We start from the raw sequence: 15,140 nt of genomic DNA on the forward strand, positions 1-15,140 counted from the left end.
TGTGAGCCTACTAGGGAGGGAGGAGCCTTGTCCTTTTGGCTCCTGTGGCTGCTAACAAAAAGATTGGCAGTTTGAACCCACCCAGCAGCTCTATAAGAGAAAGGCCTGAGGATCTGCTCTCTTAAAGACTACACCGAAGACACATATGGACAATATGGTGGGCTTCTTAAAAAGCTAGAAAGAGAAATACCATGTGAAATACCATTGTATAGAAACACCACACTACCCAGCAATCCCACTCCTAGGAATATGTCCTAGATAAATAAGAGCCATCACTCTAATAGACATATGCACACCTATGTTCATTTTAGCATCATTCACAATAGCAAAAAGATGGAATCAACCTAAGTGCCCATCAACAGATGAATGCATAAACAAACTACGGTACGTACACACAGTGGAGTACTACGTAACGATAAAGAACAATGATGAATCTGCAAAACACCTCACAACATTGATGAATCTGGAGGGCATTATGCTGAGTAAAATAAGTGTTACACAAAAGGACAAATATTGTATGAGACCACTATTATAAAAACTAAGGAAGAAATATTCTTCAATGGTTATAAGCGTGGGGAGGGATAAGCAGGGCAAATCTGTAACAAGATACTAGACAAGTGTCAACTTTGGTGAAGGGAAAGACAACACACAATATAGGGGAAGTCAACACAACTCAACCAAGGAAAGACCAAAGAAGTTTCCTAGACACATCCATATACCTTGAGGGACCAAGTTGCTGGGGTCGAGGGCTGGAGACCATAGTCTTGAGGGACATCTAGATCAATTGACATAACAATGTTCATAAAGAATGTGTTCTACATCCTACTTTGGGAGTAGCATATGGAGTCTTAAAAGCTTACAAGTGGCCATCTCAGATATATCTATTGGTTCCATACCATCCAGAGCAAAGGGGAAGGAAGAAAACCAAAGACACAAGGAAAATATCCCAAATGGCTAAAGGACCACATGAACCAGAACCTCCACCAGCCTGAGCCCATAAGACCTAGATGGTGCCCGGCTACCACCACCAACCGCTCTGACGGGGATCACAATAGAGGGTCCTAGGCAGAGTGGGAGAAAAATGTAGAACAAAATTCAAATTCACAAAAAAAAGACCAGACATACTGGTCTGTCAGAGACTAGAGGAACCCCTGAAAATATTGCCTCGGACACTGTGCTAACTCAGATCCGAAATCACTCACAAAGTCCACTTTTCAGAAAAAGATTAGACAGGCCTATAAAACAAACAATAACACACGTGAGAAATGTGCTCCCTGGTTTAATCAAATACACGAGACCAGATGGGCAACTCCTGCCCAAAAGCAAGACAAGAAGGCAGGAAGGGAAAGGAACTGGACAAATGGACAAAGAGGACCTGGGGCGGAAATGGGGTGTGCTGTCACATTGGTGGGATTGCAAGCAATGTCACAAAGCAATATGTGTGTATATTTTTGAATGAGAAACTAACTAGAGCTGTAAACTTTCACCAAAAGCACAATAAAATTAAGAAAAAGAAAAGAAAACCCTGTGGAACTCAGTTCCACTCTGTCACACACGCGGTCTCCATGAGCCAGAATCAACTCGATGGCAACTGACAACAGCAACAGTCTGCGTGGAAGCAGACCGCCAGGACTCTCTTCCGTGGCAGCGGTGGCTGGGCTCACACCACCAACTTTTTATGAATAACCGAGCGTGAAACATTTGTGCCCCCCAGGGTTACCCCTTGAGTCCCGTAAGCCACTTTTTTTTGATAACCTTAGATGTGTCGTTGTTACTGTTGTTAGGTTCCGTGGAGTCAATTTTCAACTCATAGCGACCCCATGTGACAAAGTAGAATGTCCCATGGAGCTTTCCAGGCTGTAATTTTTTTTTGCGGGGGGCGGGGGGGGGGTGGTAGGAGTGTATGTTGATAAACAATTAGGCTGCACTTTATCTTTTTTTTTGCATTTTTTCTTGTGCTTTAGATGAAGGTTTGCAGAGCAAATTAGTATCTGATTAAACAATACGCATATTGTTTTGTGACATTGGTCGCCAACCCCACGACATGTCAGCCCCTTTCCCTTCCAGACCTTGGGTTCCCCATTACCAGCTTTCCCGTCCCCTCCTGCCTTCTCGTCCTTGTCCCTGGGCTGGTGTGCCCCTTTAGTCTTGTTTGGTTTTACCGGCCTGTCTAATCTTTGACTGAAGGGTGAGCCTTGGGAGTGACTTCATTACTGAGCTAAATAAAAACTGTCCAGGGGCCATATTTTCAGGGTTTCTCCAGTCTGTCAGAGCAGCAAGTCTGGTCTTTTTTTGCAAGTTAGACTTTTGTTCTACATTTTTCTCCAACTCTGTCCAGGACTCTCTATTGTGGACCCTGTCGGAACAGTCAGTGGTGGTACCCAGGCACCATCAAGCAATGCTGTACTCAGTCTGGTGGAGGCTGCGGTAGTTTTGGTCCATTAGTCCTTTGGACTAATCTTTTTCTTGTGTCTTCGGTTTTCTTCATTCCCCCCTGCTCCAGAGTGGGACCAGTAGTCATATCTTAGATGGCCGCTGACAAGCTTTTAAGACCCCAGACGCTACTCACCAAAGTCGAATGTAGAACATTTTCTTTATAAACTATGTTATGCCGGTTGAGCTAGATGTTTCCTGAGACCATGGTCCCCACAGCCACAGCCCAGCAACTCAATCCCTCAAGGAGTTTGGATGTGTCTATGACGCTTCTATGCCTTTGCCCTGGTCAGGTTGTGCTGACTTCCCCAGTATTGTATACTCTCTTACCCTTCACCAAATTTACCTCCTATCTACTGTCTAGTTAGTGTTTTTCCCTCCCCACTTCTCCCCTCTTTCATAACCATCAAAGATCGTTTCTTTTTCATGAGTTTTTATAATAGTGTGTCATGTAGTATTTGTCCTTTTGTGATTGACTTGTTTCACTCAGCATAATGCCCTCCAGATTCATCCATGTTGTGAGATGTTTCGTGGATTCATCACTGTTCTTTATCGTTGCATAGTATTCCGTTGTGTGTATGTACTGTAGTTTGTTTATGCATTCATCTGTTGATGGGCACTTAGATTGTTTCCATTTTTTGCTATTGTGAATAATGCTGCAATGAACATGGGTGTGCATATGCCTATGTGAGTGATGGCTCTTATTTCTGTAGGATATATTCCCAGGAGTGAGATAGCTGGATCGTACGGTATTTCAATTTCTAGCTTTTTAAGGAAGTGCCATATCATTTTCCAAAATTGTTATACCTTTTGGCATTCCCACCAGCAGTGCATAAGAGTTCCAATCTCCCTGAAACCTCTCCAGCTTTTGATATTTTCTGTTTTATTTTTATTCGTAATAGTAGAGTTGGGGTGTGATGGCATCTCATCGTAGTTTTTGATTTGCATTTCTCTAATGGCTAGCGATCGCGAGCCTTCCTCATGTGTCTGATAGCCACCTGAATGTCTTCTTTGGTGAAGTGTCTGTTCATTTCCTTTGCCCGTTTTTTAAATAGGATTCTTTTTGTTGTAGAGGTGTTGGATTTTCCTATAGATTTAGAAATTAGACATTCGTCAGACTTGTCATAGCCAAAATTTTTCTCCAAATCTGTAGGTTCTCCTTTAACTCTTTAGGTGAAGTCTTTTGATGAGCATAAGTGTTTGATTTTTAGACGATCCCACTTATCTAGCTTATCTTCTGGAGTCTGTGTGTTGTTGGTTATGGTTTGTATCCTGTTTTTGCCATGTATTAGGGCCTCCAGTGTTGATCTTGTTTTTTCTTCTATGATCTTTATAGTTTTTAGTTTTATGTTTAGGTCTTTGATCCAATTTGAATTTGTTTTTGTATATGGTGTGAGGCATGGGTCCTGTTTCATTTTTTGCTGATTGACATCCACTTGTGCCAACACCATGTGCTAAAAAGACTGTCTTTTCTCCATTTGATGGACATTGGACCTTTGTCAAAGATCAGGTGATCATAGGTGGATGGATTTACATCTGGGTTCTTAATTCTGTTCCATTGGTCAATGTGTCTGTCTTTGTACCAGAACCAGGCTGTATTGACTATTCTAACTGTATAGTAGGTTCTGACATCAGGCAGTGGGAGTCCTCCTACTTTATTTTTCTTCTTCAATAGTGCTTTACTTATCCAGGGCCTCTTCCCTTTCCATATAAAGTTAATGATTAGTTTTTCCATCTCGTTAAAGAATGCTGTTGGTATTTGGACAAGGATTGCACTGTGTTTGTAGATTGCTTTGGGTAGAATTGACATTTTTCGAATGTTAAGTCTACCTACTCGTGAGCATGGTGTTTTTCCATTTATGCAGGTATCTTCTGGTTTCTTACAGTAGTGTTTTGTAGTTTTATTTGTATAGGTCTTTTATGTCCCTGGTTAGATTTGTTCCTAAGAATTTTACTTTTTTAGGGTCTCTTATAAATGGTATTGCTTTCCTGTTTTCCTTTTTGTAGTTCTCTTTATTGGTGTACAGGAATCCAAATGATTTTCTTATGTTTACCTTGTATCTTGCAACTCTGCCGAATCTTCCTATTAGTTACAATAGTTTTCTTGTGGAGTCTTTTGGGTTCTCTACATAAAAAAAAAAAAAAGTATCATATCATCCACAAATAGGGACAGTTTTACTTCTTCCTTACCAGTTGGATATGGCTTAACTTCTTTTTCTTGCCTTATTGCTCTAGCTAGGACTTCCAGCACAATGTTAAATAGGAGTGGGGATGAAGGCCATCCTTGCTTTGTTCCTGTTCTCAGGGGAGATGTTTTCACCCTCTCTCCATAAAGAATGTTGGCTTTTGGTTTTGTATAGATGCTCTTAATTATATTGAGGAATTTCTACGCCTATTTTATTGAAAATTTTTAACAGGAATAGATGTTGGACTTCATTGAATACCTTTTCTGCACTGATTGAGATGATCATGTGATTCTTTTATTTATGTGGTGGGTTACATTGCTTTTTCTAATGTTGAACCATCCTTGCACACCTGGTATGAACCCCACTTGGTTGGGTGTACTATTTTTTTTTTTATGTGATGCTGAATTCTACTGGCTAGAATTTTGTTGAGAATTTTTTCATCTATATTCATGAAAGACATTTGTCTGTAATTTTTTTGTGGTGCGTTTGCTTTTGATATCAGGGTTATGCTGGCTTCATAAAATGAATTTGAAAGTACCCCTTCCTTTTCTGTGTTCTGAAAGAGTTTAAGTACATAAGCTCTTCTCTGAATGTTTGGTAGAATTCTCTGGTGAAGCCATCTGGGCCAGGGCTTTTTTTGTTGGGAGTTTTTTTTTTTTTTTAATTACCTTTTCAATCTTTCTTGTTATAGGTCTGTTCAGGTTTTCTACCTCAGTTTGTGTTAGTTTAGGTAGGTAGTGTGTTTCTAGAAATTTGTCCGTTTCCTCTAGGTTTTCAAATTTGTTGGTGTATAGTTTTTCATAGTGCTCTGTTATGATCCTTTTTATTTCAGTTGGGTCTGTTATAATGTTCCCCATTTCATTTCTTATTTGGGCCCTCTTCTGTTTTTCTTTTGTCAATTTGGTCAGTGGTTTGTCGATTTTGTTAATCTTCTCAAAGAACCAACTTATGGTTTTGTTGACTCTGTTGTTTTTCTGTTCCCTATTTCATGTATTCCTGCTCTGACCTTATTTCCTTTTACTGGTGGCTGACTCGACGGCAGTGGGTTTGGCTTTTTGGTGGGCTTGTTTTGCCATTCTCTTTCTATTTGTTCGAGTTGTATAGCTAATGTTTTGATTTTGGCCCTTTCTACCTTTTTGATGTATGCATTTATGGCTATAAATTAACCTCTGAGGACTGCCTTTGCTAAGTCCCAAAGTTTTTGGTATGATGTATTTTCATTCTTGTTTGATTCTAGGAATTTTTTGGTTCCATCTTTGATTTCTTCAATTACCCATGTTTTTTAAGCAAGGTGTTAATCAGTTTCCATGTACTTGATCTTCCTTGCTCTTCCTGTTATTAATTTCTACTTTTATAGTGTTATGATCACAGAAGATTCTTTGTATTATCTCAGTGTTTTGGATTTTGTTGAGGGTTGCTTTGTAGCCTAAGATGTGGTCTACTCTGGAGAAGGTTCCAGGCACATTGGAAAAGAATACATACTTTGCTACTGTTGGGTGGAGTGTTCCATATATGTCTGTGAGGTCAAGTTGGTTGATTGTGGCCAGAGAGTGGAGTGTTGAAGTCTCCTACTATTATTGTGGAACTGTCCATCTCTCTTTCCCATGTTGTTAGAGTTTATATATTTTGGAGCCTTGTCATTGGGTGTGTAGATATTTCTTATGGTTATTTCCTTAGGGTGGATTTCACTTTAATCATTACATAGCTTCCTTCATTGTCTCTTACAGTGGATTTTTTTTTTTAATCTGAAATTAATATTGCAACTTCTGCTCTTTTTTGGTTGCTGTTTGCTTGATTTTTTCCCCCCATTTTTTGATTTTTAATATATTTATGTCTTTGTTTCTAAGGTGTGTCTCTTGTAGACAGCACATTCACGGGTTCTGTGTTTTACCCATTCTTTCACTCTCTGTCTCTTTATGGGTGCATTTAAACCATTTACATTCAGTGTGATTATTGAGAGGTGTGAGTTTATTGCTGTCATTTTGTAGTGCTTTTTTTTTCTGTGATTCTGACATTTTCTTTTTTCCTCTTACTGTCCTGTACAGAATTTCTTTTGCTTGTAGATTTTTCATTTCTTTAGTTTTTGTAGATTTTGTGTTTATTGAGATTTTTATGTTTTTCTTCTTTATTTTGATGAGTAGGTTTGTTAACTTTCTTTTTCATTACCTTGAAATTTACCCCTATCTTCTTAAGTTTAATCCCGCCTTTTATTACTTTATATTGCCTTGACTTCCTCTCCACTTCAAAGTTTTATACCTATGCCGTTTATTCCCTCTTTTATTGTTCTGACGTTGTTGTCATTTACCAATTGACTTCTCTGGTTCCCTGTTGTAAAACTTTTAGTTTTGTTTTATACTTGAAAGTTCATTACCTAGGTTGGTATCTGACTGATGCTTTTCTGTGGCCTAGATTCAGGTTGTCTGATGTTGCTGGTTCTCCAACTGAATTGACTCCCTTTAATAGTTCTTGTAAATTTACTTTGTTTTTTACATAATCCTTTAATTTCTGTTTATCTGGGAATGGTCTAATTTCATCATTATATTTGAGAGAGAGTTTTGCAGGATACATTAGTCTATATTATTTTTTTTCTTCGAGGTTTTATATACGTCATCTCATTGCCTTCTTGCCTACATGGTTCCTGCCAAGTAATCAGAGCTTATCTTACTCTTATTATTTCCCCTTTGTATATGGTTTTTTGTTTTTCCCAAGCTTCTCTCGGGATTCTTTGTCTTTGGTTTTAGTGAGTGTGATTATGGTATATCTTGGTGATTTTCTTTTGGGGTCCATCCTATATGGTGTTCAATGAGCTTCCTGGATGGTCAGCTTTTCATCTTTCGTGATACTAGGGAAGTTTTCTGTCAGCAAATCTTCAATGATCCTCTATGTGTTTTCTGTTTTCTTTCCCTGTTCTGGAAAACCAATCACAAGCAAATTTTTGCTTTTGTTTGTATCACACATTATTCTCAGGGTTTCTTCATTTTTCTTTTCTCTGATTTTTTCCTCAAAGTGGTTGCCAAAGATTTGTCTTCAATATTGCCAATCCCGTGTTCCATTGTTTCAAATTTGCTACTAAAACCTTCTAGTGCACTGTCCATTTCTGAAATCTTGTTTATCTTTTGGATTTCTAATTGCTGTTTTTCTGTGATTTCTAGTTGTTTATTTCGACATTTTGTTCCTGTATTATTTTCATGAATTCTTGCATCGCTTTGTGTTTCCTCAGATTTTGTCTATTTTCCCCTTATTTTTGCCAGCATTTTCCTTTATCTTTTAGAGAGCCTTGAATATTACAGGTTTGAATTCCCTATCAGGTAGTTCCAGTGTCTTTTCTTCTACCAGAACCATCCTGCCCTGTTGTTTTATATGTTTTGATAATGTCTGCTGTCTTTGGGCCACTCAGGAATTATTTTTTCATTTATTGATTGTAGATTTGTTTTATTTGGTTATGTCTGGTTATGTGGGCTGGGCGTGCTTTGTTGTTTGCTCGCCTGTGGACACAATACTTCTCACCACTTTGTCCTGGTGGGCAGGGCTGATCGCTCAGCTGTGGTGTAGCAGGGCCGGTCCAGTGAGGGGAGAGGGTTGAGGACAGGTCGTTTGAGGCACACACATTATGGGGCTTACAGGATGGGGCTGGGGGGTGCAGTGTGGGGGTCTGGTGGTCCACTCTGGTACAACTTGGGGGTGCAGCACTCAGTGAGTGATGCAGATAAGCAGGAGGGAAGGGAGTGGATGTGATGTGTGGCACTAAGTGAGTGAGAGAAATAGAAGCCAAAAAAGGAAAAAAGAAAGAAGGCAAATAAAATTGTGGCATGGTAGGATTTGGAGGGTGGGGGCAGTGCAGACTCAGTGAAGTCATGTGCTGTTGGCTCTCTAGCCAAGTGGTGTGGCTCGGCCTGTTGAGAAGGGGCGTGGGCAGTGCATGGGTCTAGGTAGGTGGGGGAAAGGGAAGATAAGAAGGGAGAGAAGAAACAATAAAAAAACAAAAACAAAGAACAACAAAAATAAATATAGTGCTGGAGGAGCTGACTATTAGGTGTGGGGCAGAACCAGGGTGGTGGTGAGCTGACATTTCTCTGGCTGGGTGGTGCGCACAGCCTCTCAAGAAGGGGCAGAGGCAGTGAAGGGCCTAGGTGGGAGGGAGAAGGAAAAGGGAGAAGGGGAAAGATAGAGAAAAATAAAAAATATGGTGCTGAGGGAGCCAGCCTGTGCGAGTGGCACAGACCCAGGGAGGCCGTGCGGAGTGACTCTCCAGCTGAGCGGTACGGCACAGCCCATCAAGAAGGGGGCTGGTGGACGGGGCTAGGTGGGTGGGAGAAAGGAAAGCAAGGAAGAAAGATGAAACAACAACAGAGAAAAAAAAAAAGTAAAAACAAAACAAAAATGGCACTGAGGGAGGCTGCCGGTGGGGACGGCACAGACCTAGGGAAGCCGTGTTCTGGTGACACTCTAGCCAGGTGGTGTGGCACAGCCTGTCAAGAAGGGGTAGGAATAGCACACAGGGCTAGCTAGGCAGGAGAAAGGAAAGGGAGAGAGAGAAAAAAAACTGAGGAAAAAAATGGCGCTGAAGAAGCCTGCCTGTGGAGGCGGTGTGAACCGTAGAGGCTGCATGTCAGTGGCTTTCTAGCTGAGTGGTGTGGCACAGTCCATCAAGAAGGGGCGGGGATGGCACACAGGGCTAGCTGGTCAGGAGAAAGGAAAGGGAGAGAAAAAAAAAAGCGAAAAAACAAACGGCACAGAAGGAGCTGGTCAGAGGGGCTAGGTTAGACCTGGGTGGCAGTGAGCTGGTGTCTCTTCAGCCCAGTGACTGCAGACTCTTGGAAAGTGGTGGAGGCTCTGTAGAGGGAAGAAGGGTGAGGGGCAGGAAAGCACGTGTTCCTGGTTATGGGACGCTCTGTCTTTTGTTGAGAGTTCCATGAAGTTGTCTTCCTGTACATCCTGTCTGCCGCTCTTGGTGACTGAGGTCCCAGTAGGGGACCTCCACTCAGCAGCTCTCCTCGTTCTCTGTTCTGTCCGTTTCTTTTATTCCATTTGGTGCTTGACTGAGTTCTTGATTTCTTCATTTGATGCTTAGGGTTCCAGGATTGACATTTGTATCTGCTTTACTTAGTTTTTGAGGTCTTTGCTGTAGGGCGAAACATGGTGCTTCTGTCTGTGGCGCCATATTGGCCAGGCTATAATTCTCACAAGAGCAGATAGGTCTTTCTCCCGCAGAGTCGCTGGGTGGGTTTGAACCACCAACCTTTCAGTTAGCCTCCAAACACTGAACCATTGTGCCACCGAGGCTTCATGCCTTGGATGTGCAGACGGGCTGATCATCATCCTTGGTTCATGACACTGGCTTCACCGGGCCATGCATGCTTCTTATTGCACTCATTCATTCATTCATTCCAGGCCACCAATTTGCAGTCTCTGGAATCTATACGGTGTAATTATAAGGGCACATGAAGTGGGTGCACGATGCTCCTGCAACTGCTGTTTATCTGGTTAATTAACTCAGCCAGCCTTGTCTCTGTGGCAGTACAGGGCCAGGCTCTAGAGGGACACTGCCCAGGTTGGTATCTAGGTTACACACTTGAACATGGGCAAATGGCTTTAGCTCTCTGTATTGTGTTTTTCTCACTTGTTCAAGTCGGGGTTACGCCTGTACCTACCCCCTCAGGTTGCTGAGAGCATGATGGAGATAATCCATGATGAACACAGTGTTTGGCTTGCAAAAGCACTCAGTTAACACTGGCTACTCTCGCTATCCAAACTTCTGCCTGTTTCACACTGTTAGTGCTGTGCAAATTACCAAAGATAGACTAGCAAGAAATTAGACAGACCTTGAAGTGCATCCCTGGGTGGCGCAGATAGTTAAAGTGCTCAGCTGCTAACAGAAAGGTTGGAGGTTCAAGACCACATAGAGGTGCCTGGGAAGGAAGGCCTGGTGATTTACTTCTGAAAAATCAGCCACTGAAAGCCCTGTGGAGCACAGTTCTCCTCTGACACACACAGGGTTACCATGAGTCAGAACTGACCCAACAACTGCTTGGATGCAGAAAATACCTTGTAGTTCAAACAAGATTACAACTTCTTGATCAGCTGGACCAAGGATCAGGCTGGAAGCCAGAGAGCACAGCTTTTCTGTTATCTGAGAATTCTTCTTACAACTTTTGGCCAGAACTTCCCCTTGACCTTCTTACATGGTCTAAGCCAGCAGCTGGCAAACTTGAGCCCTATCAGAATCACCTGGAGACCCCACCCTCAGAGTTTCTGATTCAGCAGGCCTGGGGTGGGGTGGAGAAATTTTCATTTCTAACATGTTCTCAGGTGCTGCTGCTGCTGATGGTCTGGGAACCACACCGTGAGACCCGCTGGACCATGTAATTAACTACGCAAGAGACCAGGGACAAGGGGCAGTTGGGGGAGGCCGCTCGGAGGTGGTGGCCTTGAATAAGTCTGGCAGATGGAGGTAGCACAGGGGACAAAGACGCAGAGATGAGCGAGTGTCTCCTATGTACTGGAAATGACACATGGGAGATGAAGCTGAGAGGTCCCCAGCCACCAAAGGTGCAGCATCTCAAAGGCCAGGTGAGAATGCAGGCCCCATCCTGGCAAGCTCTGTAAGTAAAGGATGTGTAAATAAAAGATGGTTTGGAACCCAGGACAGAGGTGGCCAGAACTGGCGGAAGTGTGAAGGCTGGTTTAGGGAAATAGCCGAGGTAAGAGACTGCTGGGACAAGCTGGTGAGAGAACCAGGGCCGAAGCTGTGGGACACAGGCAGTGTTGGTTCAAGGGTGGAAATCTCATCTTTCCTGTCTGAGACCCGGGTTCAATTCCCAGTCAATGCACTTCGCGCACAGCCACCACCCGTCTGTTAGTGGAGGCTTGCGTGTTGCTAGGATGCTGAACAAGTATCAGCAGAGCTTCCAGGCTAAGAAAGGCCTGGTGATCTACTTCCAAAAATTAGCCTACGGATCACAATGGTCCAGTCTTGTTGTTCTTGGGGTCACCATTAATTGGGGGCCGACTCGACAGTAGCTAACAACAGCACCATGGGACAAGACCCCAGATCCTTGTCCTGAGCGTCTCTCAGAAACTCAATGCTGCCCAGTTGATTTCGACTCCTAGGGACCTTATGGGACAGAGTAGAACTGCCCTATGGGGTTTCCAAGGCTGTAATCTGTGCAGAAGCAGACTATCACATCTTTCTCCCAGGAGCTGCTGGTGGGTTCACCGCTGACCTTTTGGTTAGCAGCCAAGCGCTTAACCACTGTGCCACCAGGGCTCCTGGGCATGTCTCACCCTCCCTTAAAACCATCCAAGATACTAGTTTTCCCACTAGGGATTGAGACCCAAGTTTCACAGAAGTTGGGAAATGAAGTAGTGATTGCAACCAGCATTAAACAAAGAATGAGAAGAGAATGGAATTAAAAACCCAGAGTTCATTACAAGTGATGAGGGGATTGTGTGTGTGTGTGTGTGTGTGTGTGTGTGTGTGATCATGACATATCTGTGACAGTGGGTTACAAAAAGGTTTGAGAGCTGTGCAGAACCAGCCTGGGAATGGCCACCATGCTGTCTGACCATCTAGCACAGGGCCTGGCCTGGGGCCCACACCACCCAGATCCCTGCCCTGAGGGGCTGCTGATCCAGCAAAGGAGAGAAGATGCGGTCCTAAGGAACCCCAGAACAGGAGGGCCAGGTTGGGTTGTGGAGAGAAACTAAGCCCTAGGCGGGTTCCAGGGAGGGAGGGGCTGACACGAGGCAGTCAGGGGAGGCTTTACGGAGACGGCCTTTGAGCTGGACCCTGTATGGTGGCTAGGGTTCTCACCCAAGGCCTTCTCAGAAGAAATTCTGCAGTTACACAGAGACAGTAAATTGCCAGGAGATGTGGGAAAGGCAAACGGTACACGGTGTGAGAAGGAAAATAAGGCTTAAAAAGTAACCCCAGGCCCAGCAGGGCTACAAATTCAAACAGAGCTGCAAGAGGCCTTACGTGTGAGCTGATAAATTTGCATTACAGATGAGGAAATTGAGGGGGACTTGCCCAGCACCCACACCAGGACAGGGACACAGGCCTTGCCAAGGCTGTGGGTCCTGCTCTTTCTAGGCCCCATTGAGATCTCCAGATATTAGCTCAGAGACCAACCTCCACTTTGTGTCCGTCAATGTCTCATCAATGTTTCAGAATGGTTGGGAGGTCAAGACCCAGATGTAAGACCCAGCTGGTGACAATGACCTGGGTGCTCTAACCAGGTCCTAGTCCCCACTCCCACCCCTCAAAGTGATAAGTGCTGAGGTCTGGAACCAGGGGAGTTTGACAACCTGGAATCACCAGCCCACCCCCTTTGGTCCTGCCAAAAATTTCAGCAAATTAAGTTTAGCAAGGGTTTTTGAGACACTGTAATTGGACTGAGCTTGTTAACAAGCAAAACGAACTATGTCCCCGTTTGTTTGGGCCTTTCTCTACCCAGGGCTACACTTTTCACAGACGCTGGAACTGCACACAAGTCCATCCACGCCCTGTCTACCGGCCTGACAGCCTGGTTGTCGTTCGGACTCACTATGTTCAGACAGCTTCATCTCACTTATTAGGAAACAGAAAATGGGAGAGGTTCTGTGACTGGCTTGAAGTCAGCAAGAACAGAGGACGCAGGGGATGGATGCACCCCCCCCCCCCCGCCGACTGCTGGTCCACTGGCTCCTTCCCATCGAACTTGTCCGAGGTCCTAACATCTCAGGCGTGAGACCCTAAAATCTTTGCTGGGTACCTGTGATACGGGCGGACGAAGAGCAGCCATTTTGCACAGTGGAATTGACAACCTTTGATAATATTTTTCTAATACCCCTACTCTATTGAAAGGAAACTTTCCAAGTTTAAGATATTGCTCAGGAACTCACAGAAAAAAAAGACGACGTTTAAAACCTAATGGACGAAAAAGCCAGTGCCACTTTTGTTATTCTTTTCCCTTCAACTGATGTAATGCTGAGGCCTAGTTGTCTCTGCAGTATGGACACAAACACACCAGGGTCCTGAGCGTCCCACAACCGCACGGCTGACTGCTACAAAACCCTGCCTTCCAGAAAGGGCCACATGAACCAGAGACTACATCATCCTGAGACCAGAAGAACTAGATGGTGCCCGGCTACAACCGATGACTGCCCTGACAGGGAACACAACAGAGAACCCCTGACGGAGCAGGAGAGCAGTGGGATGCTGACTCAAAATTCTTATAGGACCAGACTTGATGGTCTGAGATTGGAGGGACCCCGGTGGTCATGGCCCCCAGACCTTCTGTTGGCCCAGGTCAGGAACCATTCCTGAAGCCAACTCTTCAGACATGGATTGGACTGGACAATGGGTTGGAAAGGGATGCTAGTGAGGAGTGAGCTTCTTGGATCAGGTGGACACTTGAGACTATGTTGGCATCTCCTGCCTGGAGGGGAGATGAGAGGTTGGAGAGGGTTAGAAGCTGGCAAAATGGACACGAAAAGAGAGAGCGGAGGGAGAGAGCGGGCTGTCTCGTTAGGGGGAGAGTAATTGGGAGTGTGTAGGAAGGTGTATATGGGTTTTTGTGTGAGAGACTGACTTGATTAGTAAACTTTCACTTAAAGCACAATAAAAATTATTTAAAAAAAAAACAAAAAACCCTGCCTTCAACTTCTCTGTATGCTACATGTGTGCAGAGCCCCCACGCTCACACCTCATTTCCTCACCCACCCCGACGGAGGCAGAAAGCGGATCAACAGCAAACGCTGCCGCAAATACCCATCCAAAATGGTAATTATGGCTTCATTATATTCGCTATTTTACTTGTCATGTACCATTAGAAGGTAACAAGATCATTGTCAGTCAAAGACTGTGCAGATAATTAGAGCACCTATAGCTTAGCAGGAAATCAAATTGGTGCTGGTACCCGTCAACGCCAAGGAGCTGAAGATAATGAGAAGGAAATATGCAGAGGTTGCCATGAAATCAAGCCCCCGGGATTAAACACCGTGACTGACTCCTGACTCTTCCCTGCTTCTGCCATTGCACATGGCGCCACGGAAAGAGGTGCACAATAGAAAGCAACACGGTACGCTGCCAGACACAGCAGATCAGGACACCACTGGTATGAGGGTCTGCAAGGTCCCGAGAAGGCAAAATTGCTTGGATTTGGAAAGACATAGTGTTTACCCTATTTTCCAATCCACTAGTTTCCTTCAAGTTGTTTCCTCCAGGCTGGGCGTCAGCTATTAACGTACAAAAACAGTGCTGAGTGACGTGGGTCTTGACCCAAGCAGTTACCATCTACGCCATCAGCTCTTTAGGCTTGCAGTCCTTGTCCCTGGCCAGGAGAATCTTTCTGAGCGCCCTGGACTTCCCAAATGCCCCTGTGGGGTAGCACTTCATAGTACCCTGCCGTGCCAAACGTACATCCCCCAATTTCTGCCCGCTTCATTTCTAACTCCCACTCAGCAGACACCCCATCCTGCTAAACTGGACTTCTGAGGTCAAAAGCAGGCTTTGGTTTTTGTGCCAGTAAGATACAGACA

Source organism: Loxodonta africana, chromosome 12 (genome assembly GCF_030014295.1).
Source record: "Loxodonta africana isolate mLoxAfr1 chromosome 12, mLoxAfr1.hap2, whole genome shotgun sequence".
Taxonomy (NCBI): Eukaryota; Metazoa; Chordata; class Mammalia; order Proboscidea; family Elephantidae; genus Loxodonta; species Loxodonta africana.